Source organism: Pezoporus wallicus, unplaced genomic scaffold, assembly GCF_028554395.1.
Source record: "Pezoporus wallicus isolate ANWC-B61680 ecotype Strahan unplaced genomic scaffold, APGP_CSIRO_Pwel_v1 contig_8673, whole genome shotgun sequence".
Taxonomy (NCBI): Eukaryota; Metazoa; Chordata; class Aves; order Psittaciformes; family Psittacidae; genus Pezoporus; species Pezoporus wallicus.
The window spans coordinates 151,636-170,817 of record NW_026637196.1 but is presented as its reverse complement, the minus strand read 5'-3'; the positions used below and the strand labels follow the sequence as shown (position 1 = coordinate 170,817).

Below are 19,182 nucleotides of genomic sequence, written 5' to 3'. Positions count from 1 at the left end.
CCTTTTTGTGGCTTAGCATAATGCACCTCAGACTGAACTAAACCACATAAAGTCACCCTTCATGTGAAATAAAGCTGACATGCAAGCAGGCCATTGTGGAATAGCTGTTACATAACAGATATTACGGGTTATTACCACATACAAACAAGGTAAAATCAACCTGGTAGTCAGAGATGGGGCAGAGAGGGAGTAGGGGGGTTGATTTTGCTGAAAAGTAGTTGTGCTCATTGTCAACAAACCATTGCTGCCTACCCAAACAGGGGACACCACTCAGCTGAGTCCTACTTCACTGAACAGATACCTGCCCCAGTTCAGGGTTTTCTCTTATCAACTTCAGGCAAATTTTAAAAAATACTTTGTTCCATTTGATCCTCTAAGAACAAAAAGAGGAAAAAGGGCGGGGACAGGGGGGAGTGAAGAAAGAAGGCACATGGATATAAAGTCATTGACTTCCAGAATTGTGTCAGCTTGGACAGTGAGAAAAGTGAAACAGCTGTCTGGTTCTGTGATCAAAGTTATACAGCCATCGATTTTGATGAAGCCAATAAAAATAGAACTATTCTGTTTTAACAGACTGAAGTCAGGAGGATTTTTACGGTTTTCTTTGGTCTTTAAGATTTATTGACTGTTTAGCTGATTCCATATCATCTTTTTGTTCCTGTTTACCTGCCCTTAATATAGAATCATATAACGGTTTGGGATAGAAAGGACCTTAAGAACATCTAATTCCAATCCCCTTGCCATGGGCAGGGACACCTTCCACTTGCCCAAGTTGTTTGAAGCCCTGTCCAACCTGGCCTTGAACACAGCCAGGGATGGGGTAGCCACAATTTTTTTGGGCAGTCTCACCAAGTAAGGAAACAATAAATATTACATATTCTGCCTATACAGTGAGGCTTAAATGTTTTTAAAGTACAAAGTAATCCTGTTCAGTTTCCAAGGTTTGCTGGGCTCATGGGTCATATTGACAAGAGTATGTAATAATAGTTCACCTTTCACGTATTTCCATGTTCATAGGTAGCTCACAATCTTGGCAGATGTATGCCCTTTGTTAGTTTTAATTAATATTGCTATAATATGTAGTCTTTATAGATTAATAATACAGATTGTGTATGTAATTGTGCAGCTGTGTTTTGGCCATCAAAATCCTCTGGGGTATGCATGAGCTCTGAATGAAACCAGATACTTTAGCCTATGTGTGTAAGGAACAAAGTGATCTATGAGGTCTCTCAATAAATAACATGGATTCTGTGGGTGGGAATCATCGGTTAGATTACTCAAGTCCAAAACAATTTAAATCTTTCTTTTTGATACAGTAAGTCTCTTACATGATAGGAAAATAAGACCATCTTCTGCTGTGGGGAATCAGTTTATATACTGGGCATGACATGCTGTGGTATGGAATACCCCTTTGGCTAGTTCAGGTCAGGTGTCCTGTCTCTGCTCCCTCCTGGCTTCTTGTGCCCCTCCTCACTGGCAGAGCAGGAGAGACTAAAAAGTCCTTGATCAGGGTAAGCATTACCTAGCAACAACTAAAATATTGGTGTATTATCTGCACTGTTTTCAGACTAAAGCCAAAACAGCACTGTACCAGCTACTAAGAAGGAGAAAAATAACTGTTACAGCTGAACCCAGGACAGTATCTATCCCTTATTCCATACCATTCACAACATGCTCAGGTCGCATGTTTTTCAATATACCATTGCTTTTTGTCTCTTTATATATATATATATATATATATACACATACACACAAAGAGATGGGTATCATTCCTTAGAATGGACCATCCCTATAAAGTTCACTGGCTGTTTTCACCGAAAATTAAGGGTACAGAAAGTTAGAGAAGCATTTTTGAAACTTCTGCAGAGAAATGGTGAAATGTTGCTGAAGGTGTATTGAAGGTGTCTTGAGAAAAGATGTGCCTTTTCCACTGATAAAATGTCCTTATGGAAGAACTTGGTGAGTGGTGTCTCTCTATGCATTTGGGTAACAAAACCAGTTTCAGTTGTCCTACAAATTCTAAAGCAGTGTTTCAGGCTGCAGTAAGAGAATATTGCAAAAATCATCTGTGGTAGACTTGATGTTTCTGGTTTTACAAACTATTGGTTTACTAGTCTTCAGTTAAGTTTCTTGCCCTCATCACTGAGCCAGGAGAACAAAGACAAGAAAGCTCCTTTGTTGCTTGGTGCAGTGGCAACTAAGAGCCTGAAGTGCTGCTGAGGGTAATATGAGCTAATCCCCGTATCTGTGTGGAATGTTTTAAGAGCTTGCAGATGATTCATTCTGCAGTTAAGCTCTGGATGCAGTAACTTCAGCAGAGGATAGAAACACATTAGGTCATTACAGCATTTGCAGTGACTATTTGAATCAGTGTAAGTAATCCAATATATGAACTGAAAAACTAGCTTGAGACAGCTGCTGAGGTTGAACTGAGCTATTCAGCTGACTTTGTCAGTGACATACCATGTTGTTGAGTGCAGTTTAAAAGTGATTTGTGAGCAGCTCAGCTGCCTGTTGGCTGAAAATGTTGGAAAAGGGACAGCAAGTTAGCATCCAACTCAAGTTACACCATTTAGTTCTGAATTGTCTCCGCTTTTGCAGGTTTTGTTCATACAGATCCTGTTTTCAACCAACTCCATGTTGTATACCTGATGGAATGAGCATAGGCTCAAGGCAGAGATGTTTCTGGGGAAGTTTTGCTGGTGGCCACTTAGCTGTCATGTGAAATCAGCACCTTCTGATGCTAACAGCTAACTAATCACAAAATGGGCTTCATCTGTACAGATAAGTATACAGATGAGTTAAGAAACTACTGCTACTTGGTTTTCTGTGGTTTAATGCTTGGGAATGCCCCAACCTGTCTTTCATTGTCTCTCTTTCAGGATTTTCATCTGCTTTCTGACTGGCCAAAGGGCATAGATAGGGTCTGGATTTGCTCACTGACTTTGCTAGTCAAAAATATTTGGTTTTAATACATGTTTTCACAGAAGACTGTCTGTGGCACTGTAGGGCACATCTTGAAGAATCACATTTATTTGAGGTAAAGAACTTTCATAAAGTAAACTATAGTATGTCGATAACACACCTTAATATCTAACTTTTGTAAGGAAAACACAGAGTTAAAAGGGTTTTACATAAAAGTTGGGCCTGATCTTTAACCATTTCGTATTTTGTAAAAACTTTTAAATCCATGAAAAGTGAGCACAATATGTTGCTATTTGTGACATGATATACAATCATATATACTATCTGATAGTCATTGCTACTGTTTGATCATTGCAGTTTTACTCATAATTTTGCTTTCTTTTCTGAATGTACCTTTTATTCATCCCTAAAAGAAGAAATCAAATACTGAAGTGCTTTGCTGCAGAGACTGATTTTCCTGTTCTCTTTAGTTTGTTAGTGACAGTTTTTGAAATCCAATCAAAAAAAGGTAAGGTGAAGTTCTAGCAACTTTTATGTTATTAAATATGGTGAAGTAACATTTTGGCAGAGCTTATAAACTCATTTAATGTTTATAAATGAGCTGAACATATTGTGGGTGAAAACTATTTTGTCACTATGCAGCATCATTATCAGGGTCACATCTTTCATTTCTTTCTGCAAAACAGTTGAGGAAATTAGGAAGTTCTGTTTTAGAACCACAGTGCTAGATAAGCATACATAGCTGTGTAGGAAATTTGTTTCTTTATTGCTCTGTGGGCCATTTCCATTTAATGATAACTCCCAGCTATAAAAAAATAGTTTTTTTAATACTCCTCAGCAGTCTGCAACCGATGAAGTACTAATATAAGTATGATTTGTGTTTCATACTTCAGTATTGTTATGCATATGTGTAGCAGAACAAAAACGTATTGAATTTTCCTGATTTAATACAGAGCATTCCCACCCATCTGTTGTAGACACTACTGGAAAGTTTCAATTTTAATTTTGTTATAGCCCATAGTTGTTTACATGCTTTCTAATACATAATTCTAATTCAAACCAAGAAAGATTAAAGGGTTTTTAAATGAAGGATACCAATACTCTTGAGAGTATTTCTTCTTGCTGCTGTTTTCTCCACTTTGTCTAAAAAATGCTGCAAGACTGGAAATGAAAATGTCAGTGATCCCTTATTTTTTCTTGTTATTCAGTTTATGTGAATGGAAATTGGGAACATGAAAAGGAAAATACATTTTTAACTTAGAAAGAACTGAAGTTATGTATTAAGCTGCATTAGGTGAACATCCAGGATATTTGACCATCTGAAAAACTGGGAGAGGAAGAAATGTGGTTGAAAAGGATCAGATGACTTATAACACAAAATAAACTGCACTATCACACGTATATAAATTATGTATTTTTGTTTTAAAATTGCTGCAGCAAATGGTCAGGACAAGTGTTTCTGTTAGAACTAAGGTCAGAAAACATATGAGCATCATTTGCTGAAAATGACGCTACAGGTACATAGCAAATAAAAAACAGACTAGGGAGAACGTAGGTCCCCTCAGGAAGCTCTCGGGAGAGCTGGCTACACAGGATTTGGAGAAGGCTGAGGTTCTGAATGACTTCTTTGCCTCGGTCTTCACTGGCAAAGGCTCTGAGCAAACCACCCAAGTCTTGGAAAGCAGACGCAGGGACTGTGAGAATGAAGACCTTGGGCCCACTGTAGGAGAGGATCTGGTTCAAGACCATCTTAAAAATCTGAACGTGCACAAGTCCATGGGACCTGATGAAATCCATCCGTGGGTCCTGAAGGAGCTGGCAAATGAAGTTGCGAAGCCGCTGGCCATCATATTTGAAAAATCATGGCAGTCAGGTGAAGTTCCCAATGACTGGAAAAAGGGAAATATACCCCCATTTTCAAGAAGGGGAAAATGGATGACCCGGGGAATTACAGACCAGTCAGTCTCACCTCTGTGCCTGGCAAAATCTTGGAGCAGATTCTCCTGGAAGGCATGCTAAGGCACATGAAAAACAACAAGGTGCTTGGTGACAGCCAGCATGGCTTCACTGAAGGGAAATCCTGCCTGACCAATTTGGTGGCCTTCTATGATGGGGCTATGGAACTGATGGACAGGGGTAGAGCAGTTGATGTCATCTACCTGGACTTGTGTAGAGCCTTCGAGACTGTCCCACAAGACATCCTTGTCTCTAAATTGGAGAGACATCAATTTGATGGATGGACCACTTGGTGGATAAAGAACTGGCTGGATGGCTGCACACAAAGAGTTGTGGTCAATGGCTCAATGTCCAGCTGGAGACCTGTAACGAGTGGCGTCCCTCAGGGATCGGTGTTGGGACCGGTCTTGTTCAACATCTTCATCGCTGACACGGACAGTGGGATTGAGTGCGCCCTCAGCAAGTTTGCCGATGACACCAAGCTGTGTGGTTCAGTTGATACGCTGGAGGGAAGGAATGCCATCCAGAGGGACCTTGACACGCTTGTGAGGTGGGCTGATGCCAACCTCATGAGGTTTAACCATGACCAGTGCAAGGTCCTACACCTGGGTTGGAGCAATCCCAGGCACAGCTACAGGTTGGGCAGAGAAGAGATTCAGAGCAGCCCTGCAGAGAAGGACTTGGGGGTGTTGGTTGATGAGAAAATGAAAATGAGCCAGCAGTGTGTGCTTGCAGCCCAGAAAGCCAACCGTATCCTGGGCTGCATCAAAAGGAGCGTGACCAGCAGGTTGAAGGAGGTGATCCTGCCCCTCTACTCTGCTCTTGTGAGACCTCACTTGGAGTATTGTGTGCAGTTTTCTTGTCCTCAACATAAAAAGGACATGGAACTGTTGGAACAAGTCCAGAGAAGGGCCACGAGGATGATCAGGGGACTGGAGCACCTCCCGTATGAAGACAGGCTGAGGAAGTTGGGGCTGTTCAGCCTGGAGAAGAGAAGGCTGCGTGGAGACCTCATAGCAGCTTCCAGTATCTGAAGGGGGCCTATAGGGATGCTGGAGAGGGACTCTTCATTAGAGACTGTAGTGACAGGACAAGGGGTAACAGGTTAAAACTTAAACAGGGGAAGTTCAGGTTGGGTATAAGAAGAAAATCCTTTCCTGTTAGGGTGGTGAGGCACTGGAATAGGTTGCCCAGGGAGGTTATGAATGCTCCATCCCTGGCAGTGTTCAAGGCCAGGTTGGACAGAGCCTTGGATGATATGATTTAGCGTGAGGTGTCCCTGCCCACGGCGGGGACGTTGGAACTAGATGATCTTAAGGTCCTTTCCAGCCCTAACTATTCTATGATTCTATGATTCTAAAATACTACCAATAGCTGCACAAGAGCAGGAGGCTGCAGTGGGGAACACTGCGCTGCCTGGGGAAATCCTAATATTAATAGAATATTGCACCATATTTCTGTTCCTTCATACTTGAAATTAAGAATCATTGTAAAACTGCTCTGTTTTCTTATTTATGTATCCTAGCGAGGGAAGAGCTAATGGAAATACTAAACAGAAGCACAAATTAAAACGGGCCTTCTAGAATCAGAAAGAAATTGTTCATGAGGGATGTATTTGGAGCTGTGTGGAGTTATACAAAGTATAACTTCCTTGTAAGACTCTGTGGTATGCTAATTGTGAGTCAAATACATTGGAAAAGTTCCATCTGGTGGGTTTCAACCTCTGTGTTTGAGAAAAACCACATTTGGGGTGTAGATGAAAAGTGGAAGCTGATAAAAGGTGAATAAAACCAGGTGTGAAACAAGGAGTAAAACGAATGAGGAGGAAGCTGTTTCAGAAGGAACTTTTCTTGCACTAGTGTTGTGTTTATGCAATGCTATTTCTGAAAAGCAAGTACTTGTTTGTGAAAGAGGACTATAGAGACTTGCAAAGTCTCAGGATACCCAATGGCAGAGTTTTGTAGCTCTGCATAGGGTTTGTTTCAGATATTAGTAGAATGCTCTCAGCCATTCAGCATGTGGATATTCCTTCCTGGAGATTTACAGCACTTGATTGGTATCAGACAATTGCTAACAACTTTGATATCAGCAAATCAGCTGTTGTATTCCACTGGCCTGGAAATGAGAATTTGCAAAGACCTTCACCTGTTTCCTCTAAGGAAAAGAGGAAGGATTGGTAAGCACAACTGGCCTGGAAGGAATTAATGGTTTCAGTGACTGTATTCTAGGGGGCTGTGCTTGCCCTTGTTATTATGGGTGATAAATTATTTTATTGGATATGTGGAACTTGTATGACAACTGTTTTGACTCTGCTAAGCAACTGCAGGATGACAGTGAGTGTTTTCTTTTAGAGGCTGATCAACAATTGGTAACTGGAAGGTCTGAGGCAACTAAGCCAAACTTGCTTCAGATTGTAATTGCAATTGCATACTGTGTTCTACAAAGCATAGCTTGTAAGCAGAGTAGAGGTCTTCTGCTATTTCTGAGCAGTACATGAGACCATCTAAATGACAGTCTCTAAAGGGATTTGGGGGAGATCATTTGTACCTCTGCTGAGGAAATGAGATCTTGTTTGGGTGCTTTTCTTTCCTTATTCTTTGTGCAGCTGCGTGGTGTGCCATGCAAGATAGAACTAACAGGGTAGTCCTCTAGGTCTCTTAGTGGGTACTGGCTTTTCAGACACTGCAAATTGCATTAATTTAAAATAGAATAGTGAACACTAAATGACAGGAATAAATAGGCTATATCATACTTCTGGCAAACATGTATATTTTAGTTATAAACTTTATTAATAGTACATGACTAATTTGAGAGTGGTCCAAGTGAACTTGTTACATAATTTCTACCGTTAGTCTGTTCTCACAGTTCCCACCACTACTTTTTGGAAGCTGAAGTGGCATGACAGAATTCTGTTGGGATGTCAGATATGAACACAGGATGCTGTTCTCTGGAACAGGCTGGAAGAATTGTGGCTAAGGATCTGCTGGTAATAGTTGAATCACAACTGAAAACTGTAAAACTGAAGTACATGCAGTAGGAGAGACTGGCAATTTTGACAAATAATGCTTTCCAAATATATGCTCCTGTTGAACTCCATTATCTAATTTTATATGTTCCTGTTGATTTCTCTATGTGCCTCCTTCACAGCAAAGCTCCACCCTGCAATTACAAAGACATCTTTTATAGTGAATTGTGACAGTGTTTGTTGTTAGCAAGTCCTCTTTCTTGTCCTCTGTGTTTCTTTGAATCTCTGATAATGTCTTCTGCTCCTCAGCCAATCTGCTTCTTTGAAGAACTTCCATGGATCCTTTCACAAAAAGGAAAACAAAACCAACTTCTGTAGTCGCCTGATATTGAACAGCAGTAGCATTTGTGTTCTTAGTAGTGCAAGACACTAGGAATATCTTATAACTTGATAACTTTTACCTTATTTTCATACTTCATGAACCACTTCCCATTATTGAGAAACCCTAGAAGTGGTGAATTTTCTCCATCTTTTCTCTGATACACTTTGATCTGTAAAGCCCAATATCATGATTCCACAATGATTAATAGTGGACAGTGGATTTGTTACTCTCTGCCTGCAGCATGGTGGATTTCTGCTGTTTCTTGTTAGAGTGGCACCATGAAGACAACATAAGCATATTCAGAGCATTTCTTGTGGGGAGATTTTGCCAAGGCCAAGGTAGCTATTGGTTTTGTATTGCCTTTCTCATACATGTGAAAAAGAGGAAGGAAACAAACTTACAAGTACCTATAAACAGAGGCCATGGTAAATCCAGCACATATATAACGTTAGAGCAAGCATTCTTGGTTGGTATTTGAATACCCTTTCAGTTGTTGTCTTTGTAGATCATGTGTATTCCTGTATCTTTTCTATGGTACATTAGCCTCCTCCACCTTATTTTCTTTGTTTTATCAGTCCACTGTGTCTTCAAGGAGCTAGAGAAGACTCTGCAGGAGTAGGGAGGGAGATACGGGAGGAGCATGCATTTGCAAGGGGAGAACGATCCTGTTTAGTTTGTAGGAAGTGAAGGGGTTTAAGAGTACATGCAAAATGCCTGAGCTGCATTGATGATAGAAGACATCCTTGTTGCCTGTCAGAATTGCTGCTCCCCATTTTCTTCAGGCTAGCAGTCTTGTGGCAGCCAGGAAGGTATGTGTTTCTGTGGAGCATTCTTAGTGTATTTCTGGTAATTCAAGTGCTCAGTGGACAATTGAATAATAAAATCACATCCATTCCTGCTGTGGAGTGCCACATTCTAACTAGGGTTGGTGCTTTGAAATTGCATTTTATGGCGTATGTAGATATTGTAAAATAGTTGTAGTTGTGCATTGTACTTTGAGCACAAGCCTTTTTAAGGTTCCCATTAACAAGAGATAATAATAATAAAAAAGTAATTGCCAAGTTTCTACTAAAAATCCAAAAAGGAGGGGAGGAAAAAAGGGGAAATTCCAGAATGAGATTTGTACCAATAAATATACGAAGAGGAATGGAGTTAATTTTATGCATTATCAAACATGCTGTGTAGTTTATAACAGAATTAAGGAATGTTCAGAGATCAGAGATAAATAGACCAGGTGGTTGGGACAGGACATGAGTTGGCTGCTGGAAGGCAGCTTGGGGGACTGCCAAAATACTTTTGGAGTCCAGGCATGAGATGTAACTTGCATGTGAATCTGAAAATAAAAACTGCACAGCAATTCACCAATAACCCTGCAGTGTGATGGTGATGACAGAAAAAACTCTGTAGCCTGCTTTGCACCCACGCAAACTGGCAAGCACAGGCAAGCATGGAGTGTGAGGATCGAAGGATTAAGGAATAGAGGGACAGATAAGGTCAACAAGGTACACAATTATCTGGTTTCAGGTTATCCTATGTGTTTGGTACACGCCTGTCATGTGTGTCTTATTTATACATGTTGGTGTCTCCCACTGTGTTTGATTTATATTCCTCTTCCTTTCTATAATTTATTTATGATATGGAATAGGAATGAGTCCCCATGAGACATAGAGTACCATATGCTACCTACAGAGCCTGATGTTAGCAAGTATTTGCTTTTTTGATTTTCCTGCTGCCCCTAGATTTATAGTGCATATGTTTCAATTTAGTTGCAATGGAACTGAGTCATTGTCACTCAAGCCTGTTTGGGCTGAAATCTCTTTAAATGATTGTCAGAGTCAAATGATTTGAAATGGGCTTTGAGATGGCTAATTGTAAAATATCGGCTACTGAAGTTCAGGAGTTCCTTATTGATGTCCTCTGTGAGAGATGACTTTAAGGATGCTCTTCTATATGTGTACATCTATGCATAAATATATACAAATTGTACATTAAAAATACACATAAGTATTTGAAGGCTCCAAGTCCTGCAGATATTTATATATCATGCACCATTAGTTCTGAGTAGTTTCTTGATGTCAATAGGGAAATAATTTTTATTTTTGTGGGCATGAACACTTGTATTTATGTAAGCCTATTAGAAAGTTATCATCTCTGCCTGACTTCATTATTTGGGGAATTCTTTTTGTGTGCAATGGATCAAATAGATTTTTTTCAGCAAGGGATACAGGGATACTATTTTTAATGATGTTTGAAGCAGAAATGGCTTTTTTTTAAATGCAGTAAGGAATTGAAAGCTTTTGGTTTTCCACAATAACCCATTGAAACTATAATTTCCCAATGCATTAGTAGTTGTGTAATTTGAAAAAGCATTACCATTTAGATGACATATGAAAGAATAGAAATACTGAGGATTTCTGTAACTCAGTTGCCTTTCTGTTTTCTCTACTCAGTGCTGCTGGGAAGGCATGTGTGTAAAGAGATTCTTAGCATGAAACATCAAGACTGCTGGTTTATTCCAGTTGTCCTAGTCAGTAGCTGGGACAAACAGTGGGACGTAAGGAAATATTAAACCTTCTGATCTGCCAGTTGATGTTAGTTGCTGGATAGCATAGGAACTATGTGTTGTGATACACAACCTGTGGCTTCCTGCATAAGTGAGAATCCCTTAGTCCAGATAAACAATCTTAGAGCTGAATGTGGACTGTATTATATAAATACAAAGAAGAAAGAGTGTTGCCTTTGTATTGGTGTACCTGTGTAAGGTATGTGAAAATTAAATAGAAGTTGAACCAAAGCACCCCACAGTATTAAGTAGACTAATGATCAAATTCACAAAATTCTTCATGCTTCAATAAGAAATTGGTCCACTCAGACTATTAAAGGAACAGCCTGGATTGTCATTGTCCATAAAAGTAATTCCTAGCAAGTAGCATTGATATTATATAAAGACAGAAAAATATTCTAGCTCATTGTTTCCAGTTCCAGGCTTTCTTTCTGTTATTACACTAAATTCAATCAAGCTGTGAATATCACTGCACTAAATACTCTCAATGTTTCTTTTTTCTTGTTTGTTGTTGTTGGGACTTTGAGTGCCCCTGCTGGGTTTCTCTGCCTGGGCTCAAAGCCAACTTAAAGAAAGCACAGCTGGTTGTCTTGGGGAGGAGACAGAAGAAGCCTTAGTGGAAGTTACCTGCAAAAACAAGCCTCACCAGGGGCTTCTGCCATATTTGCTTGGGAGCTGTTTTAAGCTGAGGCTCTTGCATGTGGCCCTGCCTGCGCTATGTTGCAGCTGCATTGTAGCCATGCCTGTGGTCTGTGAACTTGATTTCCCAGCTTAATTTAGCCCTGCCTCATCCCCATGAGGGTGCTGATGTCTTGCGTTTTGGGCTGCCCCCCTGGCCTGCCCTACTTCCTCATAGGGGCAGTGGGACCAGACCTAGCTCGTTGCCCTGCCAACCTTGGGAATCTCCTTGACTCCAGACACCAACCCTTGGTGCTTCCTGCGAGTCATTCACTTAAATCTTGACCAGAGTATCTATTACCAGAAAGAAAATCAATCCATTTTATTTCTAGACAGTTTTGCATATGAATTTCACAAAAACTGTAGAACTACTCTTATAAAGCCGTCATTGTGAAACCACTGTGGTGCAGGAATTGAGGTAAGTGCTCCTTAAGGCAGGTCTACAAACTTCCAAAACTTGAGGGGTTTAGAAACAACCTATATAGACACCCACAGTAGTAGAGTGTGTTCCTTTTAAAGATGTTGCACTCTTGTAATGTGTAATAAGAGGAAAACTCCAGAAAGGTTTGTTGAAATTGGGTATAATAACGGCCATCAAACAATGTAGTGATTATAGCATTAAAAATACATATTAGTGTTTAAAATATGCATATGCCCACCAGTTCTTGATAATTCTTGCCCACTATGTTTTTCAGGAGTGTTTTTGCTGATCTGAAATATCCTTGGTCTCGTTGAGAGCTATTAGTCTATGCACATTTTCAAGGTATGTTTACTACTACTAATAATAATAATCATAGAATCATAGAATAGTTAGGGTTGGAAAGGACCTTAAGATCATCTAGTTCCAACCCCCCTGCCATGGGCAGGGACACCTCACGCTAAAACATATCACCCAAGGCCTTGTCCAGCCTGGTCTTGAACCCTGACAGGGATGGAGTATTCACAACCTCCCTGGGCAACCTATTCCAGTGCCTCACCACCCTAACAGGAAAGAATTTCCTCCTTATATCCAATCTAAACTTCCCCTGTTTAAGTTTTAACCTGTTACCCCTTGTCCTGTCACTACAGTCTCTAATGAAGAGTCCCTCCCCAGCATCCCTATAGGCCCCCTTCAGATACTGGATGGCTGATATGAGGTCTCCACGCAGCCTTCTCTTCTCCAGGCTGAACAGCCCCAACTTTCTCAGCCTGTCTTCATACGGGAGGTGCTCCAGTCCCCTGATCATCCTTGTGGCCCTTCTCTGGACTTGTTCCAACAGTTCCATGTCCTTTTTTATGTTGAGGACAAGAAAACTGCACACAATACTCCAAGTGAGGTCTCACAAGAACAGAGTAAAGGGGCAGGATCACCTCCTTCGACCTGCTGGTCACGCTCCTTTTGATGCAGCCCAGGATACGGTTGGCTTTCTGGGCTGCAAGCACACACTGCTGGCTCATGTTCATTTTCTCATCAACCAACACCCCCAAGTCCTTCTCTGCAGGGCTGCTCTGAATCTCTTCTCTACCCAACCTGTAGCTGTGCCTGGGATTGCTCCAACCCAGGTGTAGGACCTTGCACTGGTCATGGTTAAACCTCATGAGGTTGGCATCAGCCCACCTCACAAGCGTGTCAAGGTCCCTCTGGATGGCATTCCTTCCCTCCAGGGTATCAACTGAACCTCACAGCTTGGTGTCATTGGCAAACTTGCTGAGGGCACTCTCAATCCCACTGTCCATGTCAGCGATGAAGATGTTGAACAAGACCGGTCCCAACACCAATCCCTGAGGGACACCACTCGTTACTGGTCTCCAGCCGGACATTGAGCCATTGACCACAACTCTTTGTGTGCAGCCATCCAGCCAGTTCTTTATCCACCAAGTGGTCCATCCATCAAATTGATGTCTCTCCAATTTAGAGACAAGGATGTCTTGTGGGACAGTGTCGAACGCTTTGCACAAGTCCAGGTAGATGACATCAACTGCTCTACCCCTGTCCATCAATTCCGTAGCCCCATCATAGAAGGCCACCAAATTGGTCAGGCAGGATTTCCCCTCGGTGAAGCCATGCTGGCTGTCACCAAGCACCTTGTTGTTTTTCACGTGCCTTAGCATGCCTTCCAGGAGAATCTGCTCCAAGATTTTGCCAGGCACAGAGGTGAGACTGACTGGTCTGTTAATTCCCTGGGTCATCCATTTTCCCCTTCTTGAAAATGGGGGTTATATTTCCATTTTTCCAGTCATTGGGAATTTCACCTGACTGCCATGATTTTTCAAATATGATGGCCAGCGGCTTCGCAACTTCATTCGCCAGCTCCTTCAGGACCCACGGATGGATTTCATCAGGTCCCATGGACTTGTGCACGTTCAGATTTTTAAGATGGTCTTGAACCAGTTCCTCTCCTACAGTGGGTGCAAGGTCTTCATTCTCACAGTCCCTGCATCTGCCTTCCAAGACTTGGGTGGTTTGCTCAGAGCCTTTGCCAGTGAAGACTGAGGCAAAGAAGTCATTCAGAACCTCAGCCTTCTCCAAATACAGGGTAGCCAGTTCTCCCGAGAGCTTCCTGAGGGGGCCTACATTGTCCCTAGTCTTTTTTTTATTTGCTACATACCTGTAGAATCCCTTCCTGTTATCCTTAATATCCCTAGCCAAGTTTAATTCTAACTGGGCCTTAGCTTTCCTAACCTGGTCCCTAGCTTCCCTGACAACATCCCTGTGCTCCTCCCAGGCCTCCTGTCCTTGCTTCCACTTTTTATAAGCCTCTTTTTTCATCTGAATTTTCCTCAGGAGCTCCTTATCCATCCAAGGAGGTCTCCTGGCCCACCTGCTGCACTTCCTTCTGGTTGGGATGCAACGCTCCTGAGCTTGTAGCAGGTGGTCCTTGAATATTAACTAAGAGTCTTGGGCCCCCCTGCCCTCTAGGGCTGTATCCCATGCAACCTTACTAAGCAGGTTCCTGAAGAGGCCAGAGTCTGCTCTCTTGAAGTCCAGGGCAGTGAGCTTGCTGCATGCTCTTCTCACTGTCCTGAGGATCTCAAATTCGACCATCTCATGATCGCAGCATCCAGGCCTGCCCTGGAGCGTCGCATTTCCAACGAGCCCTTCCCTGTTGGTGAGCACGAGGTCAAGCACGGCACCTCTCCTTGTTGGCTCCTCCACAGAGCTAATGAATTTACAGTGCTTTACACCTTCAGAGTTCTAAAAATAACTGCATATATTCATTCTTTCCTTTTCTAACAGTTCCCCTCACACAGTAGATAAGAAAATATCTCTAAATATTTAAGAAATAAGCAGAGGCAGTTTGCAGCCAGCTTTTTGAAAATTGTTTTATTTTAAGTGGTGCTTAATTTCTTTTTAAAATCATCCTGCTTAAGGTAATTTGAACCTAATTTTCAGAAGAACTTCTGCCACTGTTCAGCCACTTGAGCAGCATGAAACATTTGGTGTCCTCTAATTGTATGTGTAGACTAGTGACACTTAGATGAGGGGTCATGTTGTAGTTTAGTAAGTCTGTAGACTGAGCTCCTAAAATATAGGAAAAGTATAGTGTGACGGATGAATTTACATGTGGACTTGAGCATTCAATATCTCAGCTCTTGAACCTCTGTGTGACCTTGAACTTAGCACTTATTTTCTCCAAATGTCTTTTTCCTCAGTTGCAATCCAAGAATAACATTACCACAAACTATTGTTCGTCAAACAAAGAATGTGGGATTCTGGCAAAAGTGATAGTAAATGCAGACAGGACTGCAAATTGTGCTGCTTAATGCTACACAACCTAGCAAACGTAGGAAGAGAGTTTCAGAGTCCTGGTTTTCAGCATGCCATATAACTCAGAACATCACAGATTCTTCACTTTCTCACCATGGTGTCTGAGTTTCTTTCAGTAGTGCTTAAGCAATGTGAATATTTTTTTACATGTGGTTTCTTCTGTAAACCACAGGCCCCTCCCTTTCCCTCATGTAACAAGGTCTCATCCTGGTTCTCAGGCAGCCAGTTCATGACACTTTGATTGTGTGTGTATACACGTATGTATTTATACACAGAATCTATAAATAAATGTATTTTTTCCCTAAATTGATCAAAGAAGCTGAATCTTGCTCAAGTTAGTAAAGCAAACTCAGTGTTTTAATTTTAAACTTGTATATGAATAGAAAAATGAATGCTTTCATTTTCCTTTTTGCAAATTCTTTTTGAAAAATCAAACCCCTTCTTTCCAAACATTCTGACTGCATCAAGAGAAGTTGTATCCTAGAATAATATTTCAGATGCAACATCTTGAGTGTTCTATTTTAATTGTGACAAAGATTGGAGACAGACACTGATATTGGAGAAATTCAAATTCCTCTGTAGTAAGGAGTAACTGATCTTGTATAAAAAGGGGAAAAAAAAAAGTATTTTAATAGAATTTTCTCCTTTAATAATGCAGCTGAAAAATGCTGACTATCAGGGAATGGGTTTCTTTGTATTTATGCTGATGGTCTTCTAAATTCACAATCTCAAAACTAAAGCCCACACAACCTGAAACACATGCAACCACTTGTATTCCTCATAGATTTTTTCAAACTACTTTACTATCATTTAACTAGGCCTCTTCTTATGTGAGATAAGGGAATTTGCTTCTTGAATTATAGAATCAGTCAGGTTGGAGGGGATTTTGAGAGGTCACTTGTTCAATCTTGTGCTCAAAGCAGAGTCAACACTGAATTCAGACCACATTGCTCAGGGCTTTCTTTGTCAAGTAGTCTAAGCTCTCTCAGATAGGTATTGGAAACTTGGAAGGAAGGAAATTCCACAGCTTCTTGTGGCACCCTGCTGCATTACTTCACTATTCTCAGTGGCAGGCTGGAACTCTCCCCCACTGTGCACCTGAATAAAGACCCTGGCCTTGCCTTCTCTTGTAGGTAAAGATCTAGCCTTGTAGGTACTGGAAGGCTATTATTGAGTCTTTCCTACCTGTTCTCCTTTCCACACTAGACAAGCCCAGTTTACCTCAGCTTGTCTTTGCAGAGGATGTCTGTTCCAGCTGCTGACCATCTTGGCTTTCTACTGGCTCAAATTTATCAACATCTTTCTTGTGCTGGGATGCCTGAAAGTGGACATAGTATTCCAGGTGCACACTAACAAATGATGAGTAAAGAAGAATAGTCATTTCCCTTGATGTAGCTGTGCTTTTCTTTATACTGCCCGCTATGATTTTAGCCTTCAGTGCTGGCTGGTGTTTACCCCACTGACAACCAGGACCCCCAGATCTTACTCAGTGGTGCTACATGGCCTGTCGGTCCCAGTCTGTGCAATGGCAAAAGGTTAGTGCAGGGCTTTGCATTAGTCTGTGTTGAACCTGATGTGGTTCCTGTAAGTCCGTTCTCTAGCTTGCCTAGAGGCAGCCCTGCCCTCAAGGACTGAATATATCTGTGGAATAAACACTGCAGTGATTCATCACTGGTTTATGCTGGCATCTATTTTTTGAGAAAAATATCACGTCCAATGGAAATTTTAAAGGAAATTTCAGTGTGATTTGGAGGTGGAAATTTTAGGCTTATTGGAATCTGAAACTTTTATTACAAGGGTGTAATTATTTTATTCCTAGCCATAGTGATTAAGACCTTCCTTTTATACTTAATTTCAGGGAAAATTTGCTCCATATTGTCTCCCATAATGCTGCAGCACTGGTACAAGTCTGGACGACTGGAAAGGGGCTGGAGCATTGGCTTTCCTGCGACTTGGGGAAAAGAGTGCCACCTGCTGAGTGTATGTCCCAGTTTGCAAACGTAAGTATACAAAGCATAGTCTTTAATCCAAATTGTGACTCATAGCAATCCAGTTAAATGATATGAGTCGATGCTGTTACACCACAAGATGTGTCTGTACAAGCCAAAGAAACCTAAGATTTTATATGGTGATAGCAAGGAAATCTTTCTTCCTTCCATGTAGTAATAAAATAATGACCTACCAAGGGATAAGTGTGTTTTAAACTTTGTTACTGTAAAAGTGATGGAGTGCAGCCTGCATGCAATCTCAGCAGATGCTGAGAAAAGGAGAAAGGAAAAATAATCATGCTTTTTTTTTTTTAAAAAAAAGCAAGCATATCAAAAAGCTGCTACTACAAGAAAGAATATTATGATGTCTGGTTCTGGAGGACATCCAAGGACTGCATTACACAAGGAACAGAGAAACAATTAAAGAGTTCATAATGGCAAAATCTTTACAAAACACTTCATGAAACTGTTTATTGCTCAGTAAGATAAACAGTACCATACACCTTTCTAAACACTTCTCATGGCATGGTGTCTTTGAAGTGTGCTTCATCCGTTTCAGAGCTATGAACTGGCTGGTTGTACCTACAGGCTTGCCTGGTTTTGTGCTTACCACATTTGGTATGTTTAGAAAGAAGTATCATCCTTTCCTGTAGATTTTGCATCTTTACAGTGTGCTTCAGCTTTGGCCTTCTGGTTATAATGTTGACTTTGGCTCAGTGAAGAAGAATTCCTATCTACCTTATACATTATTTAGGAGGCAACTATCAAAATCCAACACCATTAAAATGTCTCTTAGACAAGGGTAGACAGCACACTCCCCTGGCTGCGCAATGTTAGCTTCTGTAGCCAGATGATGACGTTTCTGCCATTGTCTGTTGCTTTGACGTGATTATGGATTGTGAAATGGGAGTCACTACTCATCATTTTGCTTCCCAGACTCCAAACAGGTGAAGTACAACATGCATTTGTTCTGGCTGGAAGGAAAAGCTACACTTTGTTTTTATAACATGATTTACAGTCACTGAAGAGTGGGGGTTTTGTATTTGTGTGTGTGTGTGTATTTGTTTGTTTGGGTTTGTTTTCTTCCCTCCCCCAATGAAAGTTGACATAAGCAATTTCAATCTTACTAATATCTGATAATATCCTTCATGGGAGGTACTGATTGCCTAACATAACAGAAGGAAATAACTCCAGCTTATGTGATCTGTCTTTTCAGTCTTTATCTGTTGCATGCCTTTGACTTCAGTTTTATGCATTATATATTCATTTATTTAAGGTTGCTTTCTATATTAGCTAATTTGTGAACAGCTGTCAATATTCTTTCTGCATTGATTTAAATAGTTATTGACCTATTGCTCCTGTCTATTCAGGAGTTTTTAAGAGCAAGTGTATTAATGGTAAAATAGAAGAGTTTTCCTTGACTGTTGCACTGAGACAGTGTTGCATCAAGGGATAGCTTTGGTTGTGAAAGAAAAAAAAAAACTTTACCTGTAGTACCTGTGGCTACTATTTTGTTCTTCACCTTCATGTGTCTCACTGTTATTCTCTGCACGGTGACAGGAAAAGATTGGGTGTGGTAATTAGACGACTGACCTGGGACTCATCAGAGAAACCTGGTTACGCATCAGATACTGTCGGCAGTCACGAGTAAGTCACTTCTCTGGTCTCCTGTTTCCACACATCTTGAGCTTCCCTGGTAAAAAGTTCTGCATGGAAGCCAGGACGTATTGTGAAAGAAATGCGAACTACGGTAAGAGTGCAAAAATTACTTCTAGATTTCACTTCATAAAGCAACACATGCTAGAAAGGGAACTGCCCTGCTGATCCCGGGGGGGGGGGGGGAAGCAGTGCTGCTGTGTGCACAGAATGATCTCAGACTGGATGAACATAAACAAGTGCAACGTGCGTGTTGGGGTAAAACTGTTGGGCATTTCCGTGTTGCTTGGCATGTTTCATTGAAGGAAAGTCTAACCTGTG

General features: G+C 41.1%; 1 long non-coding RNA gene across 1 annotated transcript; it reads right to left on the bottom strand.

The window, feature by feature from the left end:
* Window positions 1–7,702: 7,702 nt before the first annotated feature.
* Window positions 7,703–18,929, bottom strand: LOC130596381 (uncharacterized). Its single transcript, XR_008971514.1, has 3 exons — window positions 18,799–18,929; window positions 8,711–8,835; window positions 7,703–8,040 (listed from the first exon to the last, which is right to left on the bottom strand). It is a non-coding gene; the product is annotated as an uncharacterized LOC130596381 (long non-coding RNA).
* Between the last annotated feature and the right edge of the window lie 253 nt (window positions 18,930–19,182).